Source organism: Protopterus annectens, chromosome 9.part0, assembly GCF_019279795.1.
Source record: "Protopterus annectens isolate FY-2018-M chromosome 9.part0, PAN1.0, whole genome shotgun sequence".
Taxonomy (NCBI): Eukaryota; Metazoa; Chordata; order Ceratodontiformes; family Protopteridae; genus Protopterus; species Protopterus annectens.
Window position 1 is genome coordinate 1,176,974,390 of NC_056743.1, and position 22,665 is coordinate 1,176,997,054.

A 22,665-nucleotide genomic window follows, 5' to 3' on the forward strand; every position below is an offset into this window, starting at 1 on the left:
CCGAGTGTCTCTGTTTCGGCGAAACCGAGAAAACTGATCAAAGTACAGCGAATCAGTGACTACTACTGAGGTTCCTGCTACTTTACTGGAATCGGCCTCAGAAATTTTACCTACAACAGTGGCTACTAGTGACTTATCAGACACCATCCCTTTGGATGTCTCTACCCCAGCACGTGGTGCTGCTAGGCCTCCTGCAGCCATGTCTATTAAGGCCTTTGCCAGGGCTAAAGCAGCCAAATCTACTAAATCTGTGCCTGTTAAACCCCCCTCAACCAGGCCCACTTCTAGTTCACAAATGCTTACTCTGGCAGAAGATTTAATATCCTTAATTAGGGAATCTCAATCTCACCCAGACAGGGCCTCTCAGCCCCCAGAAAAGAGACCTAGAGCAGAGCCCCCCGAGCCTGCGTCCTCTGATGATTCTGCGGATGACTCAGATATTACAGACCAGCCAGAGGCTCCTTTCTCCAATTATGAAGACTCAGATGCTGAAGAATCCATTCCAGCTGCTTCTCCACCAGAAGAATTCTCCTTTGGAGAAACCTTACATGCCATGAGAGAACAATTCCAATGGCAGGAACAGGATTTCTCAGATTCCAGAAAAAGACTTAGGACTTTTCTGCACCTACCACAACACAGGCCCTTAGCTATACCTCCTGTCCCCTCTGTTGTGGACGATGCATTTAATGATGTCTGCACTGCACCAGATTCCTTACCTCCAGCCCCTGCCAATCCAGATAGATTTTACAGGGTGCCAGACACTCATCATCACCTATACAAGGCCCCACTTGCAGACCCCGAAACTATATCCCAGGGACCTAAGGCAGTAGCCTCGACCACAGCAAAAAACCCTATTCCTTCTGAAAGGGAAGCCAGGTCTTTAGACAGATGGGGCAAAAAAGTTTACACCTCTGCTACTCTCTCAGCTAGAGCTTTAAACTGTCAGTTTCACATGATACAATACCAAGAGTTTATGCTTGATCAGTTAACTAAAAAGCTATCCTCTGATGACTCTATAGATAAGAAATATGTATTAGAAATGGTAAATAACATACAACAGGTTAGTAACCATTCCTTAAAATGTGGCTATGATGCACTGGAGGCTTCATTTAGATCAGCCATGACTGGCACAGTGATAAGAAGACATGCATGGCTGAAGGAACAGGTCTTACCGGATCATGTTAAAGCTAAGTTATTAGATGCTCCTATGGATAAGGCCAGTTTGTTTGGTACACCTGCCCAGCAGGTAATGAAGAAAATGGAAGAAAAGGCAAAATCTGTACAAACGGTTAAAGATTTCTTACAGGTTCAGCCCCCAAGGTTTAGCAGGAACTGGCCTGCCAAAAATTGGTCCTTTCCTGACTCCAGTAGATCCCAAAGGGGCAGGAATAGACGTTCCAGAGGCAGAAATCAATCCAGAGGAGGTGCCTACAGAGGACGACAGTGGCAAGGTAATAACAGAGGCACAGACACAGCCACTACCACTACAACAGGACAATCACAGTGACTTGATTCTAACTCCGCCTACCAGGGAACAAATAGCAGCACCATTAGGCGGAAAATTAACCTTATTTTTGAAAAACTGGCACTATATCACAAAAGACAAGTGGATTTTGCAAACCATAGACCAAGGTTACCGGTTCCACTTCCACACTTTACCAGTCAAAAGAGGAATGCCAAACCTGCCTCCAAACCAAAAAACAGAAGCTCTACAGCAGATAATGCAATTAACAAAGATGAGAGCTGTGGAAAGAGTACCAATAACAGAACAAGGCAAAGGATTCTACTCCAGACTATTCCTAGTTCCAAGAAAGGAAAAAAGTTGGAGACCTATTCTCGACCTGTCCACCTTAAACACATACATCATTGTCCCAAAATTCAAAATGCTGACCCTACAGCAACTTCTTCCCATGCTGGGCAAGGAGTGTTGGCTGGTAACTCTAGATCTCAAGGAGGCATACCTGCACGTCCCCATTCGACCAATTTGCAGAAGATACCTCAGATTTCTTGCAGGATCAGAGCACTATCAATTCTCAGCATTGCCCTTTGGCTTATCTACTGCCCAGAGTATTCACAAAATGCCTGGCATCAGTAATCGCCCACTGCAGACTACAGGGAATCCAAATCTATCCATACCTGGACGACTGCCTGCTACAAGGGGACAACAAAAGCAAGCTGACAACAGATTTACAAAGGGTCATTTACTTGCTACAAGCACTGGGATACACAGTCAATTTACAAAAGTCAAGGCTGATACCATCCCAAACAAGGACATTCTTGGGAATTGGACACAGTAAAACAAATGGCATTCCTAACTGCAGAAAAACAAAAAGAACTACCTCTTTACTTCTTGGCACTAGCAAAACAGAACAAGCTAACAGCAAGAAAAGTTCTGCAGGCCTTGGGCTTCATGGCATCATGCATAATCTTGGTTCCACATGCCAGACTGCATATGAGAAAACTACAGTGGTACCTAAAGAATTTATGGTCCCAACACAGGCACAGCCTAGAAGCAGAAATTCCACTAATCCCATGCCTAAAACAGGAGTTCCTATGGTGGGCTCAAACATGCCAGTCAAACCCAGGCCTACCCTTTCACAACTATCAAGCAAGCCAAACCATCACAACAGACGCCTCAGACCTAGGATGGGGGGCTCACATGCTGGACAAATGCATTACAAGGATTGTGGGCCTTGGGACCAGCTTCACCTGCACATCAACCTAAAAGAAATGCTGGCAGTAAAACTGGCAATACAAAAATTCAGACCATTTCTCAAAGAAGGCCATTTGATAAGGACAGACAACACCACAGTCATGTGGTACATCAACAAACAGGAGGCACTCATTCATACCCCTATGCAGAATGACTTTGGACCTTTGGAACCTGGCACTCAGCTACAACATCCAGTTACAGGCAATATTTGTACCGGAAAGGAGAATACTCTAGCAGACATGTTAAGCAGAACCACCTCGGATGCTCACGAATGGATGCTACACCGGACATCTTCAAGACCATCTCAAAGAAATGGGGAATGCCACAGATAGATCTATTCGCTTCCCTCTCAATCACCAGCTCAAAAATTCTGCACAAGGACATTCCATCCACTTGCATGGAAAGTGGATTCGCTCTCCTTCAGCTGGAAAGGTCTGACAGCATATGCATTCCCACCTCTTCCCTTGATACACAAGGTATTACTTAATATCAAGGAGGAACGTCCAAGGATAATCCTGATAGCTCCGAACTGGCCAAGACAACACTGGTACCCATTACTGAGGAGCATGTCTCGGGACAAAATGTGGTCAATACCTCTGATGCCTTTGATGTTAACTCAGAACAACTACAGCATCATGCATCCAAACCTAAAAACGTTGCAACTGACTGCATGGAACATCACATAGCAGCAATTAATCCAGATCTTTCCCAAAGGGTTAAAGACATTATCCTTGAAGCCCGCAGACCTTCAACAAGAAGGAACTATGCAGGAAAATGGAAAAGGTTTGTCATTTGGAGTGCTGAAAGAGGAAAAGATGTGTCGAATATAGATATTGCCAACATTCTGGAGTACTTGGCAGAGCTTCTACATACAGGCCTGTCCTATTCCTCCATCAAGATCCATGCATCAGCTATTTCAGCAGAATACAGCTTTGATCCACCTGTCTTCTCACATCCTCTACTCAGGCAGTTCCTCAGAGGGATCAAGAATGTAAAACCTCCTAGGAAGCCACCATTGCCAGCTTGGGATTTGAACTTTGTGCTAGAAAAATTGACACTCGCACCTTTTGAACCAGCAGCAACAGCAGACCTACAGCATCTATCATGGAAAACTGCTTTCCTACTGGCAATAACCTCTGCAAGGAGAGTTTCTGAGCTTCAGGCCCTAATGGCAGTACAACCCTTCCTAATCTTCCACCAAGATAGAGTGTCCATGAGGACTAATCCTACATTTATGCCTAAGGTGGTATCCAGAGTGTCTTTAAACCAGGCAATCCACCTACCTACCTTCTTTCCCAACCCACAAAACAGAGGGGAAAGAATGCTGCATACCTTGGATGTACATAGACAGCTACGCTACTACCTGGACAGAACAAAAAATAACAGAAAAACTGACCAGCTTTTTGTAGCCTATGCAACAGGAAGGGAAGGAAAAGCAATTTCCAAACAGACAATCTCCAAATGGATAGGAAATTGCATACGATTCTGTTACTCCTTCCATGGAAAACCAATTCCACAGAACATAAGGCCTCATTCTACAAGGGCAACAGCCACTACCACAGCCTTCTTACGAGGAGTGGCAACCAAGGACATTATTGAGGCGGCTACTTGGACCTCCGTGCATACATTTGCCAAGCATTATAATTTACCTCTGTATTCCAGATCCCGAGCAGGGTTTGCCACTGCTGTACTGCAAGGGATCCTAACCACACCATAATCTATTCTTCCTCCTCCCCTAGTTGGCTATGGTATTCTACCCAGTTGTTATGACTGCAGATGCATCCATAAAGGACATAGTACAGTTTTGTACCTACCATAAATGTAGATGTCCGAACTGGATAGCATCTGCAGTCAGGATTACCCTCCCTCCTTGTCCTCTGTGGTACTCCTAGGGTATTTACCCTCCTAATAGCTAGCTGGGGGGGAGTCTCTTATGGTGTATTTGTTTGTATATATGTACATACATGCTTATTTTTTGTGTTTGCCTTCTATCTTTTTGGAAACATTGGCATTTACCCAAAATTTAGCCTTCCAAAAGGGCAACTGGCATCTGGGGCAAGAAACACTGAGGAAAATGGCGTCGGCTGATGCCTTTATACCCGAAGACCAGCAGAGATGACGTCGGGTGAAGTGCCACATCAGCCGAAGCCGGACCCGGACTTTGGAATCCGGCCGACCGAAGGGCTGCCTGACGACAGGACAACCCAGTTGTTATGACTGCAGATGCTATCCAGTTCGGACATCTACATTTATGGTAGGTACAAAACTGTACTTTCATAATCTTTCACAGAGACGGGGTCTGCTTAAGAACCAACCCTACTTTTATGCCAAAGGTGGTATCTAGGGTTTCTTTAAATCCAAGCTATTCACCTGCCTACTTTCTTCCCCAATCCTGAGAGCAAAGGGGAAAGACTGTTGCATACCTTGGACATTCACAGACAACTTCGCTACTACCTAGACAGAACCAAGACCAGTAGGAAGTCTGAACAGCTTTTTGTAGCTTATGCCCCTGGAGTACAAGGAAAAGCAATTTCCAAACAGACTATTTCAAAATGGATTGGACATTGCATCAGATTTTGTTATTCCTTCCATGGGAAGAATGTTCCAGCCAATGTCAGACCACACTCCACCAGAGCTACAGCCACCTCTACAGCATTCTTAAGAGGGGTGCCTACAAAAGACATTCTAGAAGCTGCTACATGGAGCTCCATGCATACATTCTCCAAACACTACAATCTCCCTTTATACTCCAGATCCAGAGCAGGCTTTGCTTCGGCAGTCCTGCAGGGTTTGATTGCCACTCCATCTCTTTCCTAGAGCATTCCTCCTCCCCCAGCTAAGCTATGGTATTCAACCCATATGTTATGACTGCAGTTGCATTCTTGAAGGACATAGTACAGTTTTGTACCTACTATAAATGTAGATGTCCAATAGATATGCAACTGCAGTCGGATTTTCCCTCCCTCCATACCCCTCTATGCCTTGGGTCCACTCCTATCCCTGTTTCTCTTAGCTGGGGATATCTGTTATGGTGTATCTGTTTATTGCTTACTTATTTGTCTGGAATCCTGTTTTTGTCTTTCAATTTGATTACAGCCTTCCTTGGAGGGCACCTGGCATCTGGGGCAAGAAACACTGAAGAAAATGGCGTCGGCTGATGCTTATATACTCCAGCCGCTCTGACGTCAGAGAGAAATGCGACATCAGCCGACGTCGGACCCAGACTTTGGAATCCGGCCGACCGAGGGCTGCCTGAGGCAGGACAACCCATATGTTATGACTGCAGTTGCATATCTATCGGACATCTACATTTATGGTAGGTACAAAACTGTACTTTAATTGACAGGGGTATTATTAAGCACCCTTTCTCAGAGGCATTGTGTTACCAGGATGGGGCCAGCAAATCATCCAAATCTTCCTCCGAATCCAGGACAAAGAAAGGAAAAAAAATATTGCAAAGGGTTGCGACTTTGGCTCTACTGACTTCGGAGCTGACCGTCTGTTCTTTTCGGACCCGGGACACTGTTTTGGAACCAGTTGCCGAAAAAACTCCCTCTCTACTACTCCAGTCAGCTCCAGCTATTCACTCCTCCAGGTCTTCGGTCAGCCTGTCCAATTTGGATTTGGACCTGCTGGTTCAGAAGCTCTTAAAGGCACCAGCCTAGATAAATTGCTGTCGGCTCAGACCCAACCGTCGGAGCCGAAGACCATTACTCCTGGATTGTCTGCTCCTCCTCCGAGCCATACCGGACATTCGGAGGAAGCCGACCTGATGATTGTGGATCCCTTGGAGCCGACACCTGCTCCAGTGTCGTCGGCTCCATCTGCTCGAACATCCTCTGTGCCGACCAGCGACTCTAAGAGCCGACACTCTCCGGTCCGGTCTGGGGAGGGTAGTCGCACCGACTTGTCTGTGCTGACTCTTCCTCTAGGGGCTTTGGCTCGGGTGAGCTTGGCTCATACCTAGGGCTCGGAGCCCACGGCTTCGGTGTGGGAGGGGATCGCGGCTACTCCTGATCCGTCAATTCCTTCTCATCGGAGCCATGGTGCATTCAAGCCATGAGGTGAGTGTTGTCTCTTAAGACTTCCTCATCTCCAGGTCTGGCCTCTTCCTCCCCTAAAGTGCCTCTGTCAGTTTATGTTTCCTCCAGAAATCCCAAGCGTAGAGACCCAGAGCCTCAGCTAGCCCCACAGGGCACTCCCTGCTCTTTTGAGACCTCTGATAAAGTTCCCAGGAAGAGATTATGCAGGAGGAGGCATTTGGACTCCCAACAGGAGTCTCTGACATCAGACACTGACTTGGATGAATCAGAATGGTCCCCTAGATCCCCCCTCTGAGGACATCTTCTTTGCGGTGATTCTTGAAATTCTTAGGCAGAGGGGTGATTGGCAGTCCAAGAGCCCTAATGAGGACAGGTCAGTTCTCCTGAAGGCGTTCGGGTCTCAACCTTCCACCTCTTGGGTGTCTCTGTCCTACAATGAGCTTATGGATCTGGTCTCTCGTAGGGTGTGGGAGTCACCAGAATCTATGGAACCTGTCCCTAGGAGGCCTAATAAGTATATTTCTGCCCCCGTAGCTAAGTCCTTTTTGACCAAGTGAGTCCCTGTTAATGCCATGGTGGTGGCGGCAGCCACCAAAAAGGAGATGTCTGAGACTTCATCTATCCATCCTCCTAACAAAGAATCCAGGATCATGGATAGATAATGGGAAACACATGTTTAGTTCAGCTACTTTCTCACTCAGGTCACTGAACTACTTGACCCATTTTACCAAACTGCAGAGAGATCTCCTTAAGGAGTTGGGCGATGCTCTTCAGGGTGCTGTAGCTACGAGTGTATCCGACAAAGTTGCTACCCGGCTTGTTACCCTTAATTCAATGGTTAACTCTTCCATGCGTCTCGTATCTTACACAGCTGATGGTTTGAGTAGAGCTGCAGGTACAGGAATTGCTCTTTGTAGGCATGCCTGGATGCGACTCTGTTCCTTCATGGAACTCTTCAAGCTTCAAGTCTTCCTTTACGAATACCCTGCTTGACGGCTCGTCCTTGTTTGGGCCAAAGGTGAAGGAGACTTTGACCAGGTGTGAACAAGAAGGAAAGACTCTGCCATCGGTGTCCATTTTTCCACCCCCACTTGACCCTTTTGTAAAGGTCAGAGTGGAGAAAAGATGTGGTTCCAGAAAGCCCAAGGAGCCTTTCAAGACACACGTGGGGAGCCCCCCCCTCCAGAGGCAGAGGAGGGTGTTTCAATGGAAGACGGTGCCCTCGCGGCAGAGGGGGTCCGCAACACCAGGCTGACAGAGATCACTTCTCTGGTAAGTCCTACCAGCGCTCCTGAAGAGAGGCCCGGCCGTCCTACTCTGGAGACAGTCGGGGGTCGCTTGTCATTGTACCCAGAAGCCTGGCTAGATATAACCAATGACAATTGGGTACAAAGTATCATTTCCAGAGGGTATTTCATACCATTCTCCACCCAGCCCCTTCCCGTCAAAAAAATCCTAGGCGTTCCACCCAGTCACAGGGAACAAGCAACATTAGAGGAACGACGATTGCTAGGAAAAAGTCATCCAGCCAGTCCCGGCAGACCAAACCGAATTCGGAACTTACTCAAGATTATTTTTGGTTCCAAAGAAAACAGGGACTGGAGACCCATTTTGGATCTCAGCAGACTCCACCAATTTGTGAGGAAAGAGAAGTTCCAAATGGTCACGCTACAGTCCATACTTCCCTTTTTAGGGAAAGACAATTGGATGTGCACGATCAATCTCAAGGATGTGTACTTCCACATAAAGATGGTCAGACCATCCAGGGATCACCTGCGTTTCCTGTTGGGAGCCAATCATTATCAATTCTGAGCTCTGCCCTTTGGTCTTACTACAGCCCCCAGAGTGTTCACCAAGTGCATGGCAGTAGTCACGGGTCACCTGAGGTGTCTAGCTGCCCTTTGGTCTTACTACAGCCCCCAGAGTGTTCACCAAGTGCATGGCAGTAGTCACGGGTCACCTGAGGTGTCTAGCTGCCCTTTGGTCTTACTACAGCCCCCAGAGTGTTCACCAAGTGCATGGCAGTAGTCACGGGTCACCTGAGGCGTCTAGGATTCCAGGTGTTTCCGTACTTGGACTATTGGCTCCTTACCTCCATCACCAGGCATCAACTTCAACGGAGAGAGGCTACTCTGACACTCTGCAATCGGCTAGGCATTACAGTCAACTTCGAAAAGTCTGCCTTGTTGCCATCGCAGAATATCATTTTTATCGGGACAGAATTAGACACGTCAACCACCACTCTTAGTCTCCCACCAGAAAGGGTTTGTATTCTTCGCCAACACATCACGTCCTTGGTATCAAAGAAGAGAGCACCAGCTGCAGAGGTTATTGAAAGTACTAGGATTGATGGCAGCAGCAATCTTGTCAGTCCCGTTAGCAAGGATGCATATAAGGATCCTTCAATGGCCCCTATTCAGCAATGGTCTTACCAAGAACTACCAATGAATCACACGATCCTGATAGCAAATTCCTGCCAGAAGGATCTTCAGTGGTGGTTGACGTCTCTTCATGTCACAATAGGACGTCCCTTCATGCTACCCCCTCCAGTTGCTACTGTGACCATGGACGCTTCCCCTGATTGGGGGGGGGGCATTTTCAGGGAAAGACTGCCCAAGGCACATGGACAGATTAAGAATCACATCTGCATATCAGTGTCCTGGAGATGAGAGCAGTACTTCTAGTGTTGCAATACTTTCAGGACTCTCTCTTCCTCTAGGGACAATTGCATACAGACAGACAACATGTCAGTGGTCTGGTACCTGAACAAGCAAGGCAGGACCAAGTCTTATCCCCTTTGCCAAGAAGCCCTCAGAGTATGGCAGTGGGCAGTGTCATCCCAGCACTTTCTGTTTGCAAAGCACACCCCGGGCAAATCCAACATCATAGTGGACAAACTGAGCAGGGCAATTTTATTGCCCCATGAATGGTCCCTCAAACAAGAGATTGCGGACAGGGTTTTCCGCAAATGGGGCCAGCCTTCCTGCGACCTGTTTGCCAGTCATATCAGCAACAAATGCAGAAGCTATTTTGCACTAATTCCCCCGCCAGGTCAGTTCCCGAGGGATGCTCTTGTCCACGATTGGCCCCCGGGTCTCCTCTACGCATTTCCCCCAATTCCTCTGATACCCAGATTTTTACAGAAAGCAAAGTGGCTGGGACAGACCGTCATTCTTATAGCCCCTTAATTGGCCTCGGCAGATTTGGTTTCTGTTTCTTTACCATCACATTCTGGAAGACCCATGGATCCCTGACCCAGTTCCAGACTTACTGACACATTCGTCAGGGAATCTTCATCCATCATTGCAGACACTGAAGCTAACTGCTTGGCTGCTCCAATTCCCCGCAAAGCCAGATTTTATAATCTTTCCTATGACACTAGTCAAATTTTGTTGGCTTCCCATAAGCCTTCCACTAGAAAATTGTATCGTAGTAAGTGGAAGAGATTTTCTGTTTGGGCTTCCTCCCATAATATTGACTTTACCAAGCACCATTGTCTTCTATTTTGCAATTCTTTACAGAAATTTTCAACAAAGGAGCAGCGGCTGCTACGGTGTGGGTACAACTAGCTGCTCTATCTAATTTCCATCTAGAGATCGATGGATTGAATATTATGGCTCACCAATTGTCTAAAGCTTTTCTAAAAGGTTCCAGTGAAGACTCCTTATTCTCCCTGGAATTTGAATTTTGTGTCATCTTGCATCATTCTTCCTCCTTTTGAGCCTGCATCATCTTGTGAGCTAAAATTTCTGTTGTGGAAAACTATCTTTCTAGTAGCCATCACTTCAGCCAGCAGAGTGTCAGAGCTCCAAGCCCTATCCATCAGGCCTCCTTATATGGTCTTTCATGCTGAAAGAATATCTCTCAGGACAAACTCATCCTTTTTGCTTAAAGTATGTTCAGAGATGAACATCAATCAAGTCATTGAGTTGCCTGTTTTCTTCCCTAATTACACCAACAAATTGGAATATATGTTGCACAAACTCAGTGTTCACAGACAACTTAGATTTTATTTAGACAGAACAAAAGAAATTGGGGAATCAGATCAGCTTTTTGTGTCTTTTTTTGAGGCCATGAAAGGTAAACCAGTCGCCAAAACAACTCTTAAGTGGCTGTTCGATTGTATCACTTACACCTATTCTTGTCATAACATGCCCTTGTCTAGCAAGGTGAAGGCTCATTCAACCAGAGCAGTTTTTACCTCTTCAGCCTTTCAAGCCAAATTTCCCCTAGACAACATGTGTGTGGCAGCCACATGGTCTAAACCTCACACTTTTAGAACTCATTACAAAGTGGATAAGGCCTCCAGGGACAGGGCTTCATTTGGCTATACGGTTCTGAAGAGTGTACTTCCGTGAGCCACACAGGGTTAGGGTGCTAGGGACGCTACCCATCAGTGATGAATTAACGGCGAGATTGAACAACTTCACTTAAAGAAGTTATGTACTCATCATAATGTTCCATGTGAGTTGTTCCATCTCGCCTTCATTCTCACGTCCCTCCCTCCTTCCCCCTCCTGGCTGGCAGTTGACCTGGAGGCTGTCTTCATCCTGATTTCTTAATGTGTATTAATTCCTACGGCAGAATAATTATAGTATCTCTATATGGTACGCAACAAACAAGATCTGAGGTAATTCCAGCAGTGCATTGTGGGATAAGGGGTTGGGTCTCAATCTACTGGAAAACGTTGAGCTTGCTAGTCGGCTGTGTCGGAGCTGAGGATCGGCTCCGAAACCATCAGTGAAGAATGAAGGTGAGATGGAACAACTCACATGGAACGTTATGGTGAGTACATAACTTCTTTTTTCCCTACTTAACATTTTTAAAACTAGTAACCATTTTAAGAGTTTGATTCTTTTAGCTATATATAGTCACTTATTTTCACTTTAAGTTTAAAAGGTAAAACTATTCATTTTAATAAAAGTTAATCATTATTACGATGAAAGTGTGTTGACATACAAAACTTGGTTACATGTACCATGTAGACATTTTTGCAGTTTGACTGGCATTCCACACCTCTACCAACTAAATATGCTCAACTACAAGGTTCACAAAAAAAATTCTAGTTACTGTGATAAATTAGCTATTATGGGCTGTGGGAGGATGAAGCCTCCAGATTTGGTGGGTGCAGGAGGTGTGAAGCCCCCAAAGTCAGAACCACTTGATCTGATGTCAATTTTCATTCTGTTCTCAACTGATGGGTTCGGATCCAGTCCTTCAGATTTCACTGAGCGGTTGCTAAAGCTTGTGGCAACCAAAAACTGTCAAGCTGCTCCCTTGACCTTAATGCACCAACCCCAAGTTACCTCAAATCTCGATTGCTGCTTTCAGAGAAAGAAAATGGTTTACTTTGGCTCTCAAGCATATGTCAAATAAGTTTTATTATATTTCTCTTAAATTGTTAAAGCTTCCCCCTTACCTTATTGCACATTTAGTACCTTTCTAAAATACTATAATTAGTATTTCTTTTCCCTTTTGAATATTGTACAGTGCGTACTTCATGTACCATTGTTACTATTTACTTTCTACACTTAGTGTAGTTCCTTCCTCTACCATTTGCTGCAGGTTTTAAAAAATGTGTTAAGTATGGGCATAAACTCACTATGTCGGATGCCCACATTGTGTGTGTGTGTATTGTCTGGGACCTTTACATCTCCAGAAAGATTGTTCTGTATGCCATGGTTTCAACCCCAGAGTGCTTGCAGAATACAAAAACAAGTTCATCTTAAAGGACCTATTACCTTCTGCTTTTGGAGATGCTGTATCTGGAGATCAATCTCCCAAAGCCAAACATTTGAAAACGTCTTCTCTGAAGCCTTCTTTGTCTTCCACTGTTTGTTTCAGTCATCCAAGAAAAGAGTCAAGGCGCCTCTGACCTCAATCTCGGACTGGAAAAAAAAAATGATGGACTTAACTTCCTCAGATCTGATAAAAAAAGATATCTGATCTGACCATTTCTAGTCCTTACTGGTTCAGATGTTCACCTACCCAGAGCAAGATGCTCACCTTCTGTGGATCTGGTGCCCTTAAGAGAGCCCTCACCAATTTTGGAGCTGCACAGACCCAGGTCCCCGTCTGTTTCCACTTGTTCTTCCAGAAAGTTGGAGGAAGATGTGAAAAGGGTGGTGCGGAAGAGCCTTTTGGTGCAGAGTCAGATGGGTGTCTGCTCCTACCCCTTCAGGTCAGGAGGTCTGTGCTTCTACCACACCCCCAATAAAAGTTCCTCCTCTGACTCCTTCAATGGTCTCAGAGTCCCTGGATCAGAGCTGTCCGGGTGTGTATGGCTTGATTTCAAAGATAGCAGTATCTTCATGTCTGAAACTTACTCTGAGTGCTCCGGTTCAGTTGGATCTGGAGAGCTCTCAGAACCAAAGCTTCCCTGTTGGATTTGAGGTGTCAGAGTCGACTCTGAAGTTGTTGGAGCCATTTCTGCACTTCTGAACCTTGGCACTGGATAGCTGTGCTCCGGCTTCTACCTTGGAGAGACTGCATTTGGAGTGCGGGAGGACAACGGTCCAAAAGCTTCTGTTTTCAGTTCCAAGGTCTTCCCTTTTTCCGGAGTAATCTACCTTCGAGACAGTGAAGAGGCTTTTCTCTGCCTTAGCAGAATGGATGAATCCAACCCCCTCAGATCTTAAGCCTTTGGCCTTGATGTTTGTGCACTTACAGCCTCATCACTGTTTGCCACAGGGACAGCCAGTCCAAGACCCCCAGGCTTCCCAACAGGGCTATCTCGATTTATTCTGATATCTCCCCAGAGCAGTCCACTGAGGAGGTCTCTCTTTAGATGATGTATAAGAGGAAGCACTTGGACTCCCTGGAGGAGTTGGTCACCGAAGATACGGACTGCAATGAAGTTGAAGGGTCCCCATGGTAACCTCTTGAAGATGACTCATTTGGAGACATCCTCGAGATCCTAAAGCAGAGAGGTGGCTGGACGCACAGCAACCATTCAACCAAAGAGTCTGTATTCCTGGAGGCTTTTTGTACTGGCTGTCTACCTCCTGGGTTATTTTGCCCACCGACAAGCTTATTGAGTTAGTATCTTGGCGGGTGTGGAAGGAACCAGACACAGTTGAACCCATATCTAGGAGACTGGACAGGATTATGGCACCACCTATGGTTAAACAGTTTTCGGGTAAAGGGGTGCCTGTTGATGCCATGGTCATGGCTGTGACCACCTAAAAGGAATATGCCGAGGAGAGTTCCACTGTTCATCCACGTAACAGGGAGTCCGGGGAGATGAACAGACTTTGGAAGTGTGTCTATGCTTAAGCGACCTTTGCCTTAAGGTCACTGAATTGTTTGGCACATTTTACAAGATTACAGAGGGATTTGATTAAGGAACTCTCAAATACCCTTTCAGGATCCATTTCTGCTGAGGTCCAGTCATCCTTCTCAGTTGGTTAACCTGCAATCTATTTCAAATTTTTCCATGAGGTGCATTTTGCTTGTAGCCAAAGTAACCTCAAGGGCAGCAGGTTCAGGCATTTCAATCAGGAGACATGCTTGGATGCGCTGAAGTAATTTGGCAGAGCCCTTCAAGTCCTTGTTCATCAGTGCTCCTTTTAAAGGCACTTCTCTGTTTGGCTCCAAAGTGAAAGATACGTTCTCCAGGTGTGAGAAGGATGGAAAGAACCTATCTGCCATGGGTGTATGTTTTTTGACCCATCAAAGATCCTTTTCTAGGAATCCATGAGGTGGTCAGAAGATGTTGGTTCAAGAATTTTCAGGGTCCTTTCCAGGGCATGAGTGAAAGAACTTCCCCCAGGGGCAGAGGATGGAACTCTAATGGTCGACTCTGCCCCCACCATAGAGGTGACCCGCAAAACCAGGGGTCTAGAGAGTCTTTCTTTGTCGGACCTTACCAGTGCTCCTGAAAGGAGGCCCGATTGTCCATCTCTGAAGGCTATAGGGGGTCGATTATCCCTGCACCAGAGAGCCTGGCTAGACATAACAAAACTTACTTTGGTGCAGAGGATTATTTCCAGAGGTTATACTATACCCTTTTTCCTTTCACCTCCAATCTCAAGAAAAATTGTTTATGTTCCACCCAGTCAGAGGAAACGAGCAACAATTCAAATAAAAAAGCTGCTAGGAAAAAAAAAAGTTATCCAAGACATGGTCCTGCCAGACCAAATAGAATCTGGAACTTACTCAAGGTTCTTTTTAGTGCCAAAGAAAATGGAGGACTGGAGGCTAATTTTGGATCTCAGCAACTTAATTCAGTTTGACGCACCAAGTTTTGGATGGTCACTGTTTAGTCCATTCTTCATTTTCTGGCAAGGATGACTGAAAGTACACATCCTGAAGGTCTATCGAACACAATCACATAAAGATGAGCAGATGATCCAGAAGGTATTTAGGCTTCCGGCTGGGAGACCGTCATTACCAATTCAGGGCTTTGCCTTTTGGTCTCACCACAGTCCCCAAGGTGTAGATCTATGGCAGTAGTGCACCTCACTTGTGACTGCAAGGATTCCAGATGTTTTTACATCCAGACAACTGACTCATTACTGCCCCAACCAGGCATCAGTTAACAAGGGCAAGATACCAGTTCTCCAGATGTGTTTTCATCTGGGGATAACCTAAACTATGATAAGTCTCAGCTGGAACCCACTCAAGATTTGGAATTCATAGGAGCAGTTTTCAACATCATGTCAATGATAGCTTTACTGCCCCCTTCAGGGGTTCAAACTGTAAGGTCACAGGTCAGAAAAATAATCTGCAGTACCAAGATTTCAGCCTGCTTGGTCCTTCAAGCTCTAGAATCAATGTCAGCAGCAGTAACACTAGTACCTTTATCCAGATTGTACATGAGGATTCTCCAGTGGATGCTAACAACGGAGTGCTCGATTGTTTACCAACCCATGTAAGCTATGATATGAATCGGTCAGATATGCAAGAGAGAGATCTCAGGTGGTGGATTCAGTTACATCAGGTTCTACAAGGCTGTCTGTTCATTCCCCATCAGCCCAAAGCCACAGTGACCATGGACCCTTCCCATTTGGGGGTGGAGGTTGTGAATTTCTTGGGAAAAACTGTCCAAGGCATTTGTTCCCCTGAAGAGGCCAACTTGCATATCAATGTCTTATAGATGAGTAGTGCTATTAGAGTTGCAGGCCTTCCAAGATGCTCTCCCTGCGGGGACAATTGCAATTCAAATAGACAGTATGTCAGTAGTTTGGTACATCAGTAAACAAGGAAAGACCAGGTCTTACCTTGTGTCGAGAAGCACTCAGACTGTGGCAATGGGTGATCTCATCCAACCACTTTCTCATAGCAATGCATATTTTGAGAAATCCAGTGTGATAGTAGACTAGCTGAGCAGCTGCATTCATCTACCTCACAAATGGTCTGCCAAGAATGTGATGGAAATGGTTTTTCATCAGTAGGGCCAGCCTTGCAATCTATTTGCTTCTCCCCTAAACAGGAAATGCAGCATCTACTTTGCCCTAACCCCCCCCTCAGGGGGAATCACTGAGAGTTACAGTACTTCATAATTGCCCCCCTAGTCTGCTATATGCATATCCACCAATCCTGCTTATTCTGAAATTCATACAAAAAGCTGCTATGTTGAAGAGAAAAGTCAACCTCATTGCACCTTACTGGCCTCAGCAGATTTGGTTTCCCTTCCTTTGGCCTCACTTACTTCACCAACCTTTGGTTCTGGATCCAACTCCAGATCTTCTGTCTCACTCGACAGGCGTAATCCATCCAGACATATCAAACGTCAGACCGATGGCCTGGCTTCTCCAATTCCATTAATAGCCAGACAACGTATGTGGTCTTCCCTTGTCTGACATACTTTTATCTTTACATAAACCTTCAACATGTAAAATCTATTCCAGTAAATGAAAAAGATTTGAGTACTGGGCACATTAAAATCATGTTAAACCATTTTCTGCTCCGGTACCCAACATCCTTAAATTTTTGACCTTACTTTTTAAAGAAGGAGCTAGTTCCTCAACTGTTAAAGTTCAGTTAGCAGCAGTATCAAACTTTCACATTGAATTTGAAGGTACCTCAGTAGCCTCTCATAAGTTTTGTAGAGCTTTCTTGAGAGGCACTGTACTTTTAAGACCTCCTTTTAAAGAGACTACTTCCCCATGGGACCTCAGTTTGATAGAGCAGGCACTTACATCCCCCCTTTGAACCAGCAGTTGTGTGTGACCTTAAATATCTTACTTGGAAAACATTTTTTCTAGTAGTCATTACGTCTGCTAGATGAATTTCAGAAATTAAAACATCGTCTTCAAAACCTCCATACTTGATTTTTCACAAGGCTAGAGTTACATTACAAACTAATATATCCTTTCTTCCAAAGGTGGTGGCGGAACCCAATATCAATTAGTCCATTAATTTGCCAATTTTCTTCCTCAAGTTTACTAATAAAGGCGAATACAAGTTACATTTACTAGATGTTCACAAACAATTATGTTTTTACCTGCATAGCTCAAAAGAGATGAGAACAGAACATTTATTTCCTTTGCAGACTTGAAATTATTAAAACCAGTTGCCAAAGCAACTTTAGCCAGATGGCAGACTGATTTGATTGCATCTCATTTATTTATAAAAAAAATTGGGTGTTAACACAACCAGTACGAGCTCATTCAACTAGATCCATGAGTCTGCAGTTTTTCTTTCCAGGACGCCCATGGATGACATGCACAGCAGCTACTTCGGCTACCCCCATACCTTTGTTACTCATTACAAATTCATCTGGTCTTCAGGGGTAGAGCATTATTTGGTTCAACTGTGTTCGGGAACATCCTTCCTTGAATCCACCTGGGATTTTAGGTACCTGGGGACTCTGTCCCATTATTTAAGGATAGAATGAAAATTGACAACATCAGATAAAGAAGTCATGTACGTAACATAACGTTCCATCTATGTTGTCCATTTTAATTCTTCCTCAACCCCCATCTTTTGCAAACGTCTGGAAGAATGTGTTTTTAGGGGAAATCACTGCCCTTTATATTGAGCTCCATGTAGTCTTTGTATGTATTGACTGCATGCATTTTTCACCTCCTTTATCTCTGCATAGTATTTCCTTTCTAACAAAAATTAGCAAACAAGATCTGAGGTAACTTGGGATTGGTGCATTATGGGTAAGGGAGAAACATTAGAGTTTGGTTGCCATGAGCTTTAGCAACAGCCAAGTCGGATCTGAGGGATCAGATCTGAACCCATCAGTCGAGGAAGAATGAAAATGGACAACACAGATGGAACGTTATGGTAAGAACATAACTTTTTTTGCTTTCATACATTAGTTTATTATGTTCTATTTTTTAGGTTCTTACCAGTAGAGTATACCAGTTATGCACCTTTTTCATTTCAGTGTTGTATGACTACATGTGGTATTGTCCTTGCATGACAGCAAAAGCAGTTTATAATGGAAACATATAAGGCTTTTAAATTTATAAAACTTGTTATATATTTTTAAACCCAGAGGTGCAATATTTTTTTCGACCTTGAGAGCATTTGAAATAAGTCAGTCCCTCGCTTCTCTTACATAAACTGCATGATTGTGGTTTCTCCCCTCAGGTTTTACTCTGGTCTAAAGACTATCTCACTAACTGACCATTTACTATATATGGTCCTGACCAGGGCATTGTTGCATGATTCACCTCAAGTGGGGTCCCTCTGGGATCAGTACTGGGTCTCCTGCCTTTTCAGCAATTATAAATGACTTCCCGTGGATCATACTCACCTGAATTGCAGATTATGTAGTTACCAGACCAAGAAAATGTTCGCTTCAAATTTCCAGCACTCAGCAAAGCAATTTTGAATCTATTTGGAACTGGCTCACTGCCAGTCAGCTTACAGCTTTTGAAGCACTAGAGAAAAAAAAGCAGTGCTTTTCGGCACCCTACAGAAGCTAAAATAAATGGTCTGTTACTTTCTATTTCCAGTCCTACAAATGTTCATTATAATAGAGTTCTTCTAGGTAGCTTGGGATGCTCTTTGATCCATCCCTGTCTTTTCACCTCAGATATTCACATGCAAGGCAATAAGGTACTTACACAGCTTTAAGCAAACTTACTGTGTTTCTAATATGCTTACTATTGAGGCCAGTTGAGCAATTGCCATCCAAATGTTCTCAGTCATAGTCTAGACTGTCTTGCCTTTCATCACTTTTAACTCACCAAATAATACCTTCACTCTACAGGCAACTAAAAACAAAATACTAAGGTTTGTACGCCTTTCAAACAGAGAACATCAATGGACAACAATAAAAGGGCTGTGGTTCTCTGTCGTAGCCTGAACTTAATTACTGCTCTCTACCTTTACATACACATGTTGGTTTTCGTTACTGCCCTTCATTTGAGAACAGCCTTTTTAATCATAGACACTCTTTTTAAACTTCTAAAATTCAGATCCTTTACCTTTTTGCCAGACCGTAATTCAAACCGAGTACCACAGAGAGGACTTTCACAAAAAAGGCGTCACCGTGTTAGAATGCGTTACCCATGAACATCAGGTTGGTCAGTGACTTGTAGACTTTCAATGCAAAACTTAAAGAATCTTTAATAAAAGACTCCAAATGCAACTGCTTATGAATTGAATACTGGTTAAGATAATACTGCTTTGTACGTTTTAAGCATTTCCAGAAATTTGCAAACACAACCCTTCCAAGACGTATTTATTTCTATATGTATACCTGTGATGGCTAATTCATGTAAATTGTAACAGTTTATCATGAACATTATTTTTCATTGTATTCGCCTTAGTATTGGCTTATTGTGATTATCTATCTTATCACAGCTATGAAATCAAGGTATGATGTTATCCTGTATCTGAATTAGTATAACTTTGAGACTAATGTACTGGTCCGTATATGCAGTCCTTTCTATTGTGATATTTACCTGCATTTTACATGCTATATCTTGTTTCATGTTATTTATTTTATTTTATATTATCTCTTGGCCCACATCCCCATGTGGGATGTAGATGGAAAAAGGGGGTTGATTATGTAAGCCCCTTGTTTTGCTTTCAGTGCCACTGGCGTCTTCTGTGGGCTTTAACCTTTCTTGTGTATTCTATCACAAAAGGGCTTTCAATATCCATTGCACTCAGAATAAACCTGGAGATGTCCTCAGAACCTGGAGACCAGTCTGTAAGGAAACACAGTTCTCTGTCATAATGTGACAGATACATTTTCACTGTTTCAAATGGATAAAACAGTTTGCCAGTCAGTTTTGACTCGCATTTTTTTTTTTTTTTTTTTTTATCATTGGTGCTTTTGTGCTGTGTAGTACCTAAGGAGGAAGTGATGATAGTATGCCACTTGCCAAGAGATTTCCTAAACTGTTCTGTCTTAAGCTGGGTTGAAAGGCACATTTTTTTTGTTAATGTGCTTCATTATTATTGTTTTTTCTCTCTGATTTTTGTTCATGTTCTCCTGCTCCTTAAATTGTGGGAACTGATATATTAGTAAACTGTTTGATTATACAAAATACTGATGATGATGATGACTATGTCCGTTGGCCAGATGAGAGAATTGTTTTCCATTTACATGTTTTAATAACAGCGTTCTATGTTTTACTTTGGTAAACTGTACTGTTTTAATGGTCAGAATAGTATTTAACTTGTGTTTTAAAGTCATGTTTCCTAGACGGACTTAAATTATAAACATCAGCTTGTCTTACTATGTATTGGTCAGTACTGTCCATCCAGAATTTTATTTTTTTTGTCTTGTGGCACTGTGTTCTTATACTAAACTAATGATTGCTCAATGAAGTATGCATGTTTGAAGGGATTCTGGTACCAAAGAAGTCCATTGTACACTACTGCAGGCAGCTTGTTATGACTTTTTACAGGATCAGTAAACTTCATAAGTTCATAAAGCCAGGTTCAGACTCAAAGGTCAACAAGGAACATTGACTCCATAATATTATATGTAAACTTAACTCCCAGTGCTAGATCTCACCTTAATTTAAACTTGTATATGTTCTGATGAAATACCATCTAACATAACCCGTCAGTAGGGAGCAGGTCTTAGCTGTATTGTCGGCCTTAGAGAACACATTTTCGATGAGCCCCGAAAATATCCCAGGATACCTCCTAAATAGCCTTTTCTTCCTATGACAGTTTATTCTATAGTCTAGGCATAGCCTAAGTTGCATAAGTAACATATACTCCCTTTTTTGTCTGTTGTTGATATTTAGATATACCCTTTTTCTTCTGTGTTTTGTATGTGTAAAACCTGTATAGCTTTTTTCCTTGTACAGTGTAAAACTTCTACTATTTTGCTTCATGTACTGTAATGTTCTCTGTACTTTTTATCGGTAATAACTGAAGCCTTGACTCTGGGCCTCCACTGAAAATGGGATCAGCCCGAGCTGTACTTTCCTGGTAAACAAAGATAAATAGAAATATACATACCCACTTTTTTGGGGCCTCTCACAATTTTTGGTAATGATCATGTGTTGCAGTCCATCATGGTTTTATAGAATTTCAGATGTGTACATTTTAAAAGCCAGGCATAACTTACTTCTCTCAATAATGTTTATCTAATACTAAATGAAAGTATTTTTTGTGATCTTTCACTTGTATAAGCAATTCATTACACTTCATATATTATTTTTTGACCCTACATTGAACTGACTCCAGTAAATATGATTTTACTTAACCAACAAACACAGAAAGCACAGTTTATACTCTTAATTATGTTGACTATAATGTGTTAAAATATGTGTAGGATCTCTAGTTGCCATGGTTATGAGTAACAACCCCGCTTTCTTTATTGCAGAAGTTGTCAGGGTCTTACATTGTTTAAAATTCAGTTTGCGGTCTGTCAGTATACATAGATTCCCAAAGAAGTTAACTTAAAAAAATAAAGAACGTTAACTTGCTTTAACAAGTTGTCAAATATACTGATACAATAAATTAAACATCTTTTGAAAACTATATATTTGCATTTAGATGTACTGATCTGTTCTGAGTTCCCATTGTGTTTGACCATACCTTACTGGTGGTGCAGCGGTAACGTTGTTGCCTCACAGCAAGAGGTTTTCCTGTTCAATTCTCAGCTGGAGTGCCTTCTGTGTGGAGTCTGCATGTCCTCCCCGCGGTCGAGTGGCGTTCGAAAGACATGCGTGAATGGGCATGCCTTCGCTGAAGGTTGGGTGTCGTGCTGGCAACCCAGCACCATAAAAACCTACTGCCAATCATTACCGGACCGGAGTTCCGCTGTGGTGACCCCTAACTGGGAAAAACCAAAAAAACAAACAACAACTTTGCTGTACATTACTTGATTTATTGATATTTGATTACTGGGACAGCCCGACTGGGTAGCTGCCCACTTTCAGTGGAGGCCCACTGAGAAAAGCTCCAAAGTATTACAAAAACATTTTAAGGCAATAATTTTACAGTCTTGGAAAAATTGTACAAAATATCTACAATTTAAATACCAAATTAAATATAACATGAAAATATTGGTTAAGCATAGATACATCGTATATGGCAATAATTTAATATTTTGAGAAATTATAGCAGTTTTATAAAGACATTAATGTATAATGCAAACAGAAGTTGCAATATGAAGTGAGAGGAAAAAAAACAGGATTATGGCATATTTAGAGAGTCAAGTGAGAGAAATAGATTGAAGTAAGTAAATGAGTGAACAAGTGGAAGAGTTGGGAGATGTAAGGTATGAATAGGTACTTGTTCATATTAAGGGATATAGTTTATCCCAGGATTGAGGACTTGGGTTATTTTAAATTGATTATATCAGTATATGATAAAATTTCTGTAAGGCAAGAACTGGAGAAGGGTGCACCTCTAGAAGGTGGCTAGTCTGATTTTTTTAATGCAAGAATTTAAGTAAATATATGTTTGGAAAGTTGGGATGGTCTTCCTTTTCTGTTTTTTTTTGTTTGGCATGGGTAGGGTAAAAGTAGAAGA

General features: G+C 43.2%; 1 protein-coding gene across 4 annotated transcripts in view; it reads left to right on the top strand.

Annotated features, from left to right (window-relative positions):
• The window catches only part of CENPQ (centromere protein Q), a 1,051,590-nt gene that overhangs the window by 648,207 nt on the left and 380,718 nt on the right, over positions 1 to 22,665 (top strand). The gene's annotated exons all lie outside the window — the stretch shown is intronic.